Here is a 15,513-nt window from a genome sequence, read left to right on the forward strand (position 1 = left end):
ATTAGATATAGGATGAATTAGATATAGGATGATTTAGATATAGGATGATTTAGATATAGGATGATTTACATTTAGGAGTGTCAACACCGCGACCGTCCACTGAAATTTGGTCCTCATTCAAAATGGCAATTGAAAAAAAGAAATGTCAAATAAGAATGTTAACTTGCTCAAAGTTCTGTTTTGTTCTGTTCTGCTCAACACATCACTAAATGGAGACGATTCAACTTAAAAGTGTTCTAGTGCTCTTTCGTTTTGTAGTTTTTGTTTAACTTGCACTGTCATAATCATGCAGTTGTGGAGTTGACCGCACATACGGAAATTCATTGGGGAAAAAAGCTATTTGATAAAAAAAAAATCATTTTAAAAACAGTAAAAAAATCATCATTGTTTGGACTGATAATACCAACAATAGGTCCTTGCAGTTGTTTGTCCAGCACAGACACGGGATCTAGCTCAGTTGGTAGAGTGCTCGCCTGAGGTGCTTGCGTCGTGGGATCGAACCACCTTGATGAACTCATTTTCCTATTGTTTTTCCTCCATCCCAACCAATGCCCCACAACTGGTATATCAAAGGCTGTGGTATATGCTGTCATGTATGTGGGAAAGTAAATATAAAAGTTCCCTTGCTGCTAATGGAAAACAAATTAACAGGTTTTCTTTAAAATTATATATTAGAATTAGTAGCTCGAGTATCCTCTGACAACATATAAACAGGGCAGGGCTAGAGGATATTCCAAATACAGAATCACCAAATGTTTGACATCCAATAGCCGATGAGTAATTAATCAATGCGCTCTAGTGGTGTCGTTAAAACAAAACAAACTTATCTAACACAGGGGTTAGTTAGTGGTTAATATCCCCGACATACCCCACCCAACGTTTTTCTATTTACCCCCCACCCATTTTAATAATAATAATATATGACGTCTTACTCATATCAGATCACCTGTACAAGTCGGTTATGTGTGGTTATGTTGAATTCAGAATGCGGTATTACGCGGTATCGGAATCAATAAATCGTCTTAGGATTATGTTGTAACGCATACAATACAATGTTAAAACTTGATAACTCTGGCGCATTTCAATCATTATGTCGCGCACTCGAAATGGTTATCTCAATAACAACTTTTAAAATCCATACCTGAAAACACCACACTATATGGCTGAGATAACCCTCTTTCAGGAAAAGCTACCAACAGAAGTCGCCTACGGCGGCATATCTGCAGCAAGCGACAAAACCTAATTACTTTAAGTAAATAGAAAGAACATGCAATAAATGGTACTTGATAGCAGAGAAAATACGGTTTTATTGTCAACACATACGTAATCAAGTAAGTAAAAAAGAGGTACAAATTTGTTGAAACGACCACATAACAAATGAACAATGGCGGGAACAAAAGCGGGTGAAGAATCAATGCCCACGTTGACGCCAGTCAGGTGTAACGTTCACACCTGTCTGTTTGAAATTAATTAAATAGATTACCGCTAATCTCGGGTTAGAAGGCCAGGTGTTGACCGTGTTTGGTTTTATTGACTTTACATGGTCGTTTGAGGTTTTTATAGACATACACCGGTTTCGAAGATATAATGATGGAAAGAGTTCCGACCCTCCCCTCACACCTCCCCCTAATTTGGGGTATTTCATTTATTGATATTGATTACGAAATATGACAAACGTATATTTTTTTAATAAGATTTTTTTTTTTAAATGGGAACGGAAGTACTCTTGCTTTTGTGTGTTAATCGATTAGGTTTAAGTCTACTAGGTACTTGGTTCACCTCTCGTTACCGGCTCCAACACGCCCGCATAAGTAATTATACTAGTGTAAAGATGACTAAGACAAATTCACTAGAAATATATTAAAGTTATCTTAAGAAAACATAAAGACATTGGATTCGCAATGACAGTCAGTATGAAATATAGGTAAATGCTTTTGAACGTGTACTAATATACATACATTGTCCTTGCATTCAATAAACGCGCATATAGAAATCGCACCTGTAAGTGCAATTTACATACGGGAGACCAACATTAAAACATGAACGCCTTTTGAGTATACAAGCAAACGAAGACCCCGTTGAACACCTGCACATATAAACTGTATGTCCCTTTCTTCCTTGTTCAGACCGTCTCTATGTATATGTTTCATTCGTGTGGCACACATACGTGTTTTAATATACAGATGTAATCTGGATAGATAGCAACAATACAGCTGTATATACATGCAAGTGAAACGCATCTGCGATGTGAAATATATTAAAAATGACTTGTTTACTGTGTAACATGATTTGTTAATCATCAACAACAACAACAACAACAACAACATAAGAATCACGACGACCACCACAACCATCACAACCACCACCAACAAAACAACAACAGCACCACCACCACCACCACCAACACCACCACCACCACCAACTAAACGGATCTTTGATTACTAAATAATAAGCCAAAATGAATGGGGAAGGCAGTGTACTCCTACCCCGAGAGTGGATGGGAGAGCGAAGGATATAGGGAGATAGATAGATAGTTAGTTAGATATAGATATAGATATAGATATAGATATAGATATAGATATAGATAGATAGATAGATAGATAGATCGCTAGATGGATGGATGGATAGAAACATAGATAGAGTGATAGGGGAGGGGGAGAGAGAGAGAGAGAGAGAGAGAGAGAGAGAGAGAGAGAGAGAGAGAGAGAGAGAGAGAGAGAGAGAGAGAGAGAGAGAGAGAGAGAAAGAGACAGACACACACACACATACATACAGACAGACAGAGACACACACATAGACAGACATGCAGATAGCCACACACAGATAGCGAGAGAGAAAGAGACAGACATACAGACAAACACATACATACAGACACACACATAGACACACATACGCACTCATAGACAGACAGACAGACAGACACACACACACACACACACACACACGCACACACACACACACAGATAGCGAGAGAGAAAGAGACAGACATACAGACACACACATACATACAGACAAACACATACACACATACATACAGACAAACACATACACACAGACACTCTCATAGACAGACAGACAGACACACACATACACACACAGATAGCGAGAAAGAAAGAGACAGGCAGACAGACACACACATACGTACAGACACACACATAGACACACAGACACACAGACTCACATACACACACAGATAGCGAGAAAGAAAGAGACAGGCAGACAGACACAAACAGACACAGACACACACACATACAGACACACACACACACACAGACACACACACACACACAGACACACACACACACACACACACACACACACACAGAGAGAGACAGCGAGAGAGAATGATTAGAACCTTAGTAAACAAGACAAATTACGTTCTTCTTCTCCATTTATTATTATAATGATGTGGAATAGAATATGTACATCTTGTATCATTCCATAGTTTTATTTATTTTTGCATACGACCGGACACATACACACTAGCCGTCTTCTTTTTATACACAACAACATTTACGTTTTACAATAGTATTTTTTATTAATAATAATATTTATAGATGAAATCTGAAAAAAGGATGTGCGGAACAATGTGGGACGCCTGCACTTGATCGAAAATGATAGTTGATGCTTTAACTGCAAACAAGGTGCAAGCGATGAAGAGAGGGAGAGACATTGTCCGCGGGCAACTGTCCGATGACGGCATGACATGCGTGGCGTATAAATGTGTAGTAATATTATATACATGAAACGTGTTTTATTGGATAAGAAACACGATAAGACGACTCGCTACGTGTCTCCGTGAAGAATGTACCGCCAGGGGGTATACCAGCACGTGTTACTATACATTCAGAACAAGTGTCAAACCAACAGGTAGTTTGTACAGAAAACAACACTAATACTAAAATATTCCACCAGGTGGGACGAATACACACAAACAATCGGTGTTTTTGCTCCATTTGTTTTTTGTATGTAGTGAAAACTTCAGGTATGTGATGAAAGAACATCATTCATTTTTGGTTCCTTGAGCAGTTTGATCACGTGATCGCGATAACAGCCAATCAGCGAGAGAGTTAATGAAGTCAACGTATTTTCCGTATTATCGGTTTGTGATGTGTATGACAGATTGACGTTTTGATGTGATTTTACATGACCACTGTCGGACCTCTTCAAAGGACCTGTGTTCGGTTTTAGGAGAAATATGATTTATATCACATGGGATGAGTCATAATGCGCATCACCATGATAACAAAGAGTGTGTATGTCAGTTTTGTAAACAAAACACACCGTGAGACCCGTGAAAGTTTTGTTATTTTGTAAGCAACTTGAATTTCCATGGCAATAATTATTTATAAATGTATATCAAAACTATTCTGGACTAAAAAGTAATGTACAATATTGACGGGCGGGTGGTAAAGCGCTCGTTTGATACGCGGTCAGTTTGGGATCGATTCCCGTCGGTGGGCCAATTAGGCTGTTTTTTGTTCCGTTCCAGCCAGTGCGCCATGACTGGTATATCAAAGGCCGTGGTATGTGCTATCCTGTCTGTGGGATGCTGCATATAAAAGACCCTTACTACTAATGGAAACAAAATGTATCGGGTTTCCTTTCTAAGACTATATGTCAAAATTACCGAAAGTTTGACATCCAATAGCCGATGCTTAATAAATCAATGTGCTCTAGTGGTGTCATTAAACAAAACAAACATAACAAATCGAAGTGCGTAGGTTTCTTTGATGTCGGCAGATAGCCTTTATGTCCGAAACTGATGCTGAAGTACTTTGTTGTGAATTTTAAATTAAGAAATACTCAGGTTAAGACTTTTGGAGTCACTGGTATGCATATTCAGTGATATTTAAAGTAACAGACCCTATTTTGTAAACACTACGGCGTATTTTTCACTATTACAGCCGTTTTTCATAACACAAATCAGACGTTACTTAGAGTGTATTGTTTAGAGTATCCATTTCCGCACATCCAAAATGTTTCTGATCATCTTGGTGTTTCTAATACGATGAAATTGATTTTCATATTTTAAAAAACGCACGTACCTCTTGGAAATAACGGTTGTGGAGATTATCTCGTCTATTGTAAGGGTAATTTCCCCGTTTCAACGTCAGAGACTCTTTATCCAAATGTGTTACATGTTTGTAGATTAACTAAACTTAGTGTCCACTTTCACGAGTTAAAGCTAGGGTCTGCGACTTTAATATCCATTATTGTTTAATATGAACAAGGGTATTAATATACATGTATTAACTTAATAAACCGGTAAAAATGTAAAGACTATTACATATAACGGGCGCAGCCATTTTGTTTCTTCCCACTGAACCTCTCATCTCAAGGGCGAACACAGTAAATATTTTATGGACGGAATCAAGGGCCAAAGCGCACATGAACCAACTCCCTGAAAAGGGCATTTCATTAAAAAAAACCTGTAAACAAATTGTTAAAGAGGGGCCCTTAAGGGGTTTTTTTGGGGGGGGGAGGGGGAGGGGGATCTTAGGTTCCCTGGTCGCTTCACTTAGATCTGCCCTTATCTCTAGTGTTAGACTGTAGGTGTATGATGATTTCTCGGGTATGCATTTTTATAACACATAAAACGTTTATTTCATGAAAGAGTCCCTTTAAAGTACTTTAAAATAATAAATATTTATAACTTTGTTTATGACCGGACAAAGAATAAAAAATTTATATAATTTTAGGGTTTCGTTAGTTTTTATGTATTGTCATTTTATATATATATATATATATATATATATATATATATATATATATATATATATATATATATATATATATATATATATATATATATATATTTATTATTTAATTAATTAATTTGTTAGTTTGTTTATTCCTTTGTCCATTTAAAATATTGTAATATAGTCTTTATATTGATGTTGAATTACCATAGTTTGACACCCAATAGCCAATGTATTTTTCGTGCTGGGGTGTCGTTAAACATTCATTCATTCCTATATATTATACAAGTCTTAAAATATTGTAATATAGTCCTATATCATATTATTATTGTTTTGTTGTTGTATAAAACATAATACTGACCAGTTTGTTTGTGTCTGTTTATCGTTTTCGATTTTTTGTTTTGTTTTCAATTAAAATCTCTTACGTATCACATAATTATGTTAATTTTCATTTAATACACTCAGCAGTATATACAACAAGCACAATTACTTCAGGAAGTTTACACCCACAACACTGCACTGGTACACTGACACAGTTTCGCCTCGACATGCAAGGCGTAACCCGTAATGTAAACCGACAAAACCGAAACCGCAGGGTTACCAGTCTACTGTGAACAGAGGGACGTCTTCGGTCGCGTCTCATTGTCAACGGTGTCCCAACAGAACTGCCGCGGTGTTGTGAAATTGTTTATCTGACTGGGTCCACACGTGGACGCTTAGCTCCCGCCGAGCTGGGGTGGTGGAGGACAAGTCACGGCGAACGGTTGCCGAGTACGTTCTAGTTTGTACTCGGGAACCCGCAGAGAGGAATGTGGCTCGGTGGTAGAGCGCTCCGCCCGAGGTAGTGAGATCGATTCTCGTCAGCAGATCCCAAGTCAATGGTACCACAGTTCTTGGGGACATATATATGATCCATTTCTAGACGACTGCAGGCCTCTTAAAAACTGCGAGAACGATTGTTTCGTTCGGTTGATACTTTGCATAACCAATTTTTCGATCGCGTATTAAATTTAGAACTTCATTTACATTGTCATGACAGATTACGCAAAAATTATAAATACACCGTGTTCGTACGTTCTACATTAACTAACGCTTGCTACCATAAACTTCTTATGTATTAAAGCATTAAACAGCAAGCGTTACCTAAAGATGAACGGTTTTGGTTGTACTGGCTAATGGCTGCAACGATATCACAATTTTAGCGTCGTAGGCTAAGGAATGAATAAATAAATGTTTAACGACACCCCTGCACGAAAAATACATCAGCTATTGGGTGTCAAACTATGGTAAGTCAAATCATGAAGTATCGTAGGCTATGGCGTTTGGCTTAGTGACGTCATAGCCTACGACGGTGTTACGATATAGTAGCGCTAAGGTACAATCAAACTGACCGACTGACGCCGACTAATGCCGAATGACCCACACAGGCCATCTGCAACTGTCTTCCCATAAACTAATTTCTTTGATCTGCGTCTGTGTTACAGATTGGAGGGAAACCAGCCTGGTTACTATAAATTCTGTAACGGACGCAGATCAATGAAGAGTGACACAAATAGACGTAGACGATAGACAGTTTTTATAGGAATAATCGAAGGTGGCTTGCGTCGGTCTGTGTTGCATCGGCGACATATCGGAGAAAGCTGCAACCTGTTCAACTTTGTAGATCGTTCTCAGAGCCTCTGCGTCGGTCGACGACGTATTAGAGATGTTATAGAAACCAGGCCGTAGCCGTGAATAAAATAATGTTCTCCCAGAGTTGTTAAACAAGTTTTGCTACAAACGATTTGTCCACACTGAAAAGCCAAATGTCACCCCCTCCACCACTTGACTTGTCCTGATTATTATGTAAAAAATAATAAATTAGATAAAGACTTTAATAACACCTACTGTGGTCATTTGATAAAATTGCTAATATTTTACTAACAAACAATTTAATAATAATAATAATAATAATAATAATAATAATAATAATAATTATGATGATAATTATGATGATTATTATGATAATGATAATGCTGCTGCTGCTGATAATAATAATAATGATAATAATAATTATTATTACTATTATATTTTTATTTTACATCCCTGTCCATTAAATTGTAAATTTTAAAAAAGGATGTCCGTACAAATATATTTATTACAGACGGGTGTGAAACAATACTGTTTGTCACAATGATATTACATCATAACCATGCAATGTGATTCATTACACGGGTCACATGAGGGGGTCGCGAACTGGGGCACGAAATGAATCACATATGATTAGCCCTGGCGCCACGATGACTACAGCCTGGGGCCCGTCGCTTTAATAAATAGTTATGATGTTTACAAACATATATACATACAATCTCTACGTGTGCGTGTGTGTGATCTAGCTGAGATATATTTTATTATTATTTGCATAATAATGCTGTATTTTAACTTAGTAAATAAACGAAACGTCTTCTCAAAATTTTATGAAAAGATTACCTAATTTTAACTTTCAAAATACTACACAAAATATACATGTTCCATTATATTAAATATACTCTGGTGTATTTTAAATACATATATGCCTGGATGACTTAGCAGATATTTATATTATATATGCATTGCTATATTGTGCTTTGCAATATAGTTGTTGTACTGTTTGATACAGACAGAATTGGTGTAAGAAAATCTTTAAACTTAAGAAAAGTTTAAAAATTGTATAATATACTGTGAAGAAAAAACATTTTAATGTATATATGTGTTTTAATAAACGACATTGCTCAGATTTGTAATATATATTTTAAAATGTTTTTACGTGGAATTAATTACAAATTGTTTAGTATTTAAAAAAGGGAATACAAAATCACTGGCACGTAGTTCTTTACTAATGAAACCCCCATGTTGCACCCGATACAGTGTACTGTACAGGTGATTAATATTAAAGGTAAACCGACCTCTGAAAGCAGCGTTCAAACACACAGCTTTATGGTTGGAATATTCATCTCTGTACCTCCATTAAGTTCTTGTGTCCTGGTGTCTGACGAAAGTGTCTGGATCTGACAGTTTGACATGTGACACATTTTTGATGACGCTCAATTTCTTTAAATTTGAGAGAGAGAGAAAAACCCTAGAAATAAAAGCATAATAATATTATACATATGTACATATATATTTATTTACCAAAAATATAGTTTACAGGACAATATAGATATGTCTGCATTATATACACATGGCTGTAGCTAGGAGTTTTTGTTTGGGGGGGGGGGGAGGGAGGGGGAGGGCAATTGAGTAGTTAATAGCCTAAAGCTCTATAAACGGTTAAGAAGATAATTTTCTTTAAGTTTTTGGAATTTTTTAGATTTTTTTCCTTCATGTTTTCATCAGCAGCAAGAGATCTTTTATATGTACTTTCCCAAATACAGGACAACACATACTATGACCTTTGATATACTAGTCATGGAGCTCTGGTTGGGATAGACAAAGCCCAGTCAGAAAATAACGTCCATAGATGGGATTCGATCTTACGACCGCACATTAGCCAAGCACTCTACCGACTGAGCTAAATCCCGCCATCCCAGATTTTTAACATACCCACTGATGATGAACATTCAACGTTTATTCTTCTCCTGATAACAGGGGGGCCATCGGTCAACAGGCTGGTAGGTACTGGGTTCGGATCCCAGTCGAGGCATGGGATTTTTAATCCAGATACCGACTCTAAACCCTAAGTGAGTGCTCCGCAAGGCTCAATGGGTAGGTGTAAACCACTTGCACCGACCAGTGATCCATAACTGTTTCAACAAAGGCCATGGTTTGTGCTATCCTGCCTGTGGGAAGCGCAAATAAAAGATCCCTTGCTGCTAATCGGAAAGAGTAGCCCATGAAGTGGCGACAGCGTGTTTCCTCTCAAAATCTGTGTGGTCCTTAACCATATGTCTGGGTTGACTGCGTCGTTAAATAAAACATTTCTTTCTTTCTTTCTTTCAACCCATTGGCAAAGCGCTCGACTGATGTGCGGTCATTTCTCGTTCCAGCCAGTGCACCATAACGGGTGCAACATAGGCCGTGGTATGTTCTATCCTGTCTGTGGGATCGTGCATATAAAAGATATCTTGCTGCTAATTAATCGCAAAGAGTAGCCCATTGTATGGCCATGACGGCAGTGTGTTTCCTTTCTAATTATTCCTGCGTGGTCCATAACCATATACACGACGCCATATAGCCGTAATTAAAATGTGATGAGTGCATCGAAACATCCCTTCCTTCTTCCTTGTCCACGTCGGTGGGCCCATTGGGCTATTTCTCGTTCCAGCCAGTGCAGCACGACTGGTATATCAAAGGCCGTGGTATGTACTACCCTGTCTGTGGGATGGTGCATATAAAAGATCCATTGTTTCTAATCGAAAAGAGTAGCCCATGAAGTGGCGACAGCGGGTTTCCTCTCTCAATATCTGTGTGGTCCTTAACCATATGTCTGACGCCATATAACCGTAAATTAAATGTGTTGAGTGCGTCGTTAAATAAAACATTTCTTTCTTTCTTTCTTTCTTCCTTGTGCAGCCTAGACCAATTTATAGGTTTGTTTCTTCCTTGTGCAGCCTAGACCAATTTATAGGTTTGTTTCTTCCTTGTGCAGCCTAGACCATTTATAGGTTTGTTTCTTCCTTGTGCAGCCTAGACCAATTTATAGGTTTGTTTTGTTTAACATCATAAGGGCACATTGACGTATTGATCATGGGCTGTCAAACATTCGTAGGTGATCATACATTTAGATATACATTTCAGATGGGTAGCTGTGACCCCCCCCCCCCCCCCCCCCTTCCCAGCCAACATTTGAAGTGATAAACTAAATTGAAGACATACTAGAAAATACTATATACGGTTATAACAAGACCAAGTGTCATTAATGAAGTGTGTTTATTTCAAGATTGTCAGTAACGTGGAGTGAAGACAAGTGCCACGTGACTACGGAAATCTTACATCATCCAACGGGTATGATAAATAGACATCTCCACGGTTGTGAAATATACAATACTTCTTGTCAACCACACGTGACTACTTACCATTAGTCAGGTGATAGTGTCAAATATTAACTGTAGTATTTCTAAACAATCAAAATACTTTAAAAAGAAATCTCGATGCCAAAATGATCATCTCGTCCTTTTAAGGATAACAGGAAACGAAATCGTATAGTAATGTCGGCTTCAGTGCAGCTAGTGAAAACATCGATCATATACAGCGTACATTATCATATATTCGGGGTATGATTCGTAGAATTGTTCCTCTCGGAACTCTCCTCGGTCGATCCAACAAATCTTACCACTGAAGTATGTCAGCTGCCCAAAAGATTTGGCGTAACAAACGTGCTAAGTTAGCAAGATCATATTTACTATAACGTTAGTATTTTTGGTCTTTTAAAACAATATTAAAGATATTATCTTTACATCCGTTGTAAAATGTTTAAAGCCAATAGAGCTTTATTTAATTACTATTATGCAATATAATCTACTGATAAATCATTCTGAAACATAGATAGGCCTGCACAATATAATGCCAAACCAAATAAATTGCTGGTCTCTCTCTCTCTGATTCACCGGCCTCGGTGGCGTCGTGGCAGGCCATCGGTCTACAGGCTGGTAGGTACTGGGTTCGGATCCCAGTCGAGGCATGGGATTTTTAATCCGAGATACCGACTCCAAACCCTGAGTGAGTGCTCCGCAAGGCTCAATGGGTAGGTGTAAACAACTTGCACCGACCAGTGATCCATAACTGGTTCAACAAAGGCCATGGTTTGTGCTATCCTGCCTGTGGGAAGCGCAAATAAAAGATCCCTTGCTGCTAATCGGAAGAGTAGCCCATGTAGTGGCGACAGCGGGTTTACTCTCAAAATCTGTGTGGTCCGTAACCATATGTCTGACGCCATATAACCGTAAATAAAATGTGTTGAGTGCGTCGTTAAATAAAACACTTCTTTCTTTCTTTCTCTCTCTGATCAGCGCGCGCGTCGATTTTGACCCTCGCGCATCATTTGTGTTTTTAATTTCTCACGTTATGACGTCGATTTTTTTCAGGGCTTTTCTTGCTAAGACGTAAAAAACGCATTTGGAGTCAAAATGCCATCGCGGATGAAGTAGGACGTACGTTCTGATTTCAATTTAAATATGCCCCTTATTTCGGTATTAAATTTACACACCTTTTCTGTGCAATCCATGCTTTTTTTTTTAAATAAATAAATAAAAAAGCCTCAATTTTGGAACTTTGGTCTGACCAAAGACCGATATTTTTTTAGCCTTATACTTTACATTCTATACAATTAGTTTCGTCCAAATACTCGACTTTTCTTCAATTGTGATTGCTCTGTATGAATATACTTATTTATATGATAATACATATTAGACTATTTTGGAATTCAGTTAATATTGGTTGTTGACTTTTGCATTTTGACTTATATATTGTATTATTTGACAATTATCAATATTAAATTGACAATATTATATATCTCTTTTTCTCTCTTCTTCCTTTTTCCTTACAACAGTTAGGGTTGCCTAAAATAATCGTTTTTGCATTTGCTAGGAGTCTAATTTTAGTTTTTAAGAACATTCAGTTAATAACAGTGTTCCAGAATTTTTTTGCATATTCAAGAAATGTGCATTGAATCTTCATTAAACATAAAACAATTAACATTCATCTCAATCCTTAATACAATATATAATCAAGTGCTTAACAATTAGGTATTATTGGCGTTTGTAATACTACTACTTCTGTATATATATTCGTTCATAACAATGTTTGATTGCTAAACCAGTATAAGCTGTAAAGGTGGTCTACAGTCGTATTTCAGACAGACTTAATCATAATATGTGAGCCAAATAACATTATTAAACAGATATTTTAATAACGGAATTCCTTTATTTGCTAATGTCCTTTTATAGGTTTTATCACCCAAATATGTATTGCACATAATAACATTCACTGACCGTCTATTTTAATGATAGTGTTCAGGCTCGTCTGATAAAAACTATATATTTGGCAGTCACCAGCATTAAACTTATGTCATGATGAAGTTTACTTGTTGTTTCGGAATCCCTCTAGAACTGGCGTGGACGCGCTACCACGGGAATAAAACCCAGTTCAGCTAGGTGTTTAAACACAAAGTTCTACCTAGATCTCTAAAATATTACATTGGACAATAATCCATACTTTTATTATTAATATTCATCATATTTACGATTGTAATTGTAACAATGATTGGATCATAAACTTGTTCATTGTAAGTTTGATCCAACAATTTGGAACATGTCTGTGGTTTTTATAAGATTATTCGACATATACATATGTATACAAAACTGATTACGAAAAACAATATGCATTTAAAAAGTGTTGCATTTGCCAGCATTTGTCATGATGAATTTGATTTCAAGAATGCAGGAAATTGCATCTAGTTTTCAAAAATGTCCCAAAAACGTGTTTGGTGTTCTCGGTGTCAATCAGTACCCCCACTCCTCTCCCCAAATGTTCATCTGCGTCCGCCGTTTCTGGGAGAAGAGGCGAGGGGAGAAAAAAAGACAGAGACAGGAAGCAATAAACAGGAGAAATAAGAAGAGAGATACAGAAAAACAAAACACAACACTAGAACTATTGGATGTCAAGCATTTGGTAATTTTAACACGTTTTCAGCAGCAAGGGATCTTTTATATGCACTTTCCCATAGAAAGGACAGCACATACCATGCACTTTGACACACCAGACATGAGGCGCTCGTTGGGACAAGAAAAACCCCACATTACAAATGCTTCCACCAAGGAGATTCGATATTTTGACCCAAGTACCTCAGGCGAGCGCTCTACCAACGGAGCTAGATCCCGCCCCTCTAACGGATAAATAAAGACTCATTATTGGTAATAACATGTATAATCATAATCATGACGTGCAGGAACTGCACTCGCTACGTACACCCGAGACCGAGGCTAGTTACCGAACAAAACCGTAAACGGCCGAGTTGTTCCGAACGACAACTGACCGAAGGGTTCTGAGTTAGCTGACGTTTTGCTGCTGCACTGGGCAGTGTGCACTTACAGACCAGTCGAAGCGAAACCTTTGAATGAATGACGGATCGCAGACGACAACAGCTGTAACCGCGCTCTCGTGTTAATCCTGGGGGATGGCATTTCTGTTTGTGTCCGCTGAATGCAGACAAACAGCGATAGGGCTGGCACGCCGCGCCGAGTTTACCTTTACCGCCATTAGAACCTGGACTCATTGTGTTCAAATCAAACAGTATAGTCCGAGGGGCATGACGGCTATTAGGTCCAAAATAGGCGGAAATGATTTATTTCCAGTCAATGTTAAAATGAGGAAAACACTAATGTACGAAAAACATCACGGCCACAGGGGCTTCGGTGACAATGGTAAACATGTACAGCAGATGAAAAAGGGCACGCGGGTGCTTTAGAGATCTGTAGGTTAGAGTTGGAGCTGGGTGGGCGGATGGAAGGAATTTGCCACGACAAGTTTAGAGTTCCTTGACCTTTACTGTGTATATAGTATAAACCTTATTTTACACTTCGACCCAGACGTCAAATTATTAGCAAATTACATAGTGGTAAGCAATTAACCCTACGAAATAAAATTTAAATCCGCAAAGGATAATACAAATCTTAGAAGGATCTGTAATAGTATACTATTACTATTATTAAAATATCGGATGATTCATTACAAAATTGCACGTTTTGAAACTGAATAGTGGGCAACGAATGCAATACAGAACATTAAACTTTTACTATCGGATATTCTAATCAAGTTCTAAATAATGTAACAGATAACAAGTTCACCTTCGTTTTCTTTTCTTTTTCTTCTTAGCATCGTTAACTTATATCCTAGCAAGTTAAAGGGAAAACAAACCTCAAAACAACCAATAGGTTAAGCTGCGTTTTCTATAACCAACGCTACTCTATATATTATTATATGAAAAATATTAGCCACCACCCCTAAAAATGAATGTTCAAAAGGTAAAAAAAAGGACAGCAATTTAACAATTTCAGTCGTGAGGAAATTCTATTTTATTATAAACGCTTGGATTAAAACCTAACAACAAACCCAACAACCCCCCACCCTAAAAACACTTTTTAAAAAACTACAAAAAACCCAACTCATCCCCCAAAAAAACCAACAACAATAAACAACAACAACAACAAAATAACGACGTTGATTTAAAAATTAACCGCAATTATGTTTTTGGTTCATGCAAGTATGAACCGAAAAAACAACAAAAACAACACGATGTGCACTGTATGACTCCGCGTAGACTTCAACAAAAGTTAATTGTGTTTTTTTGTTTTTTGTTTTTGTTTTTTAAATTTTTATTACCCCAGAAACCATTTGGTAATGTCAGGGTTGGGGGCCCTGAAGTCATTACTTACAGTATGAGTATATAATATAACTACATATAGACCTATTTTGATGTTTATGAAAGTACCGCCTTACATAATGTGATTGATACTTCTATGATTGAACGTCAAACATGCCTATAATTCCTGGTGTATAACTATTTCATCAGTATAATATATGAAATAACAATCGAATTCCTTCATTCATTCACTTCTTTATTCATATTCATTGTATAGGAAGTTAATACACGACAAATTATACAAGGGTAATCCCTATTTTGCGGCTCGACTTCTCCCATCAGTCACCGAATGAGGCAATTCTCACATTGTCATATTAATAGAAATAACTTTTTTTAAATGTATGCATGCTATTTCAATAAATAATTAATAACATTTACTGATTCGATATTAACAAATAACGTAAACAGTTACTTTTATAATTTTAAACAATAAAG

At 37.3% G+C, this 15,513-nt stretch overlaps 1 protein-coding gene and 1 long non-coding RNA gene across 2 annotated transcripts in view; one reads left to right on the forward strand and one right to left on the reverse strand.

Moving 5' to 3' along the window:
- Window positions 1-15,513, forward strand: part of LOC121375416 (meiotic recombination protein SPO11-like) — a 71,921-nt gene that overhangs the window by 55,886 nt on the left and 522 nt on the right. The window lies entirely within an intron of this gene.
- LOC121375417 overlaps window positions 1-15,513 on the reverse strand; it is a 32,062-nt gene that overhangs the window by 5,783 nt on the left and 10,766 nt on the right. The window lies entirely within an intron of this gene.

Source organism: Gigantopelta aegis, chromosome 6 (genome assembly GCF_016097555.1).
Source record: "Gigantopelta aegis isolate Gae_Host chromosome 6, Gae_host_genome, whole genome shotgun sequence".
NCBI lineage: Eukaryota > Metazoa > Mollusca > Gastropoda > Neomphalida > Peltospiridae > Gigantopelta > Gigantopelta aegis.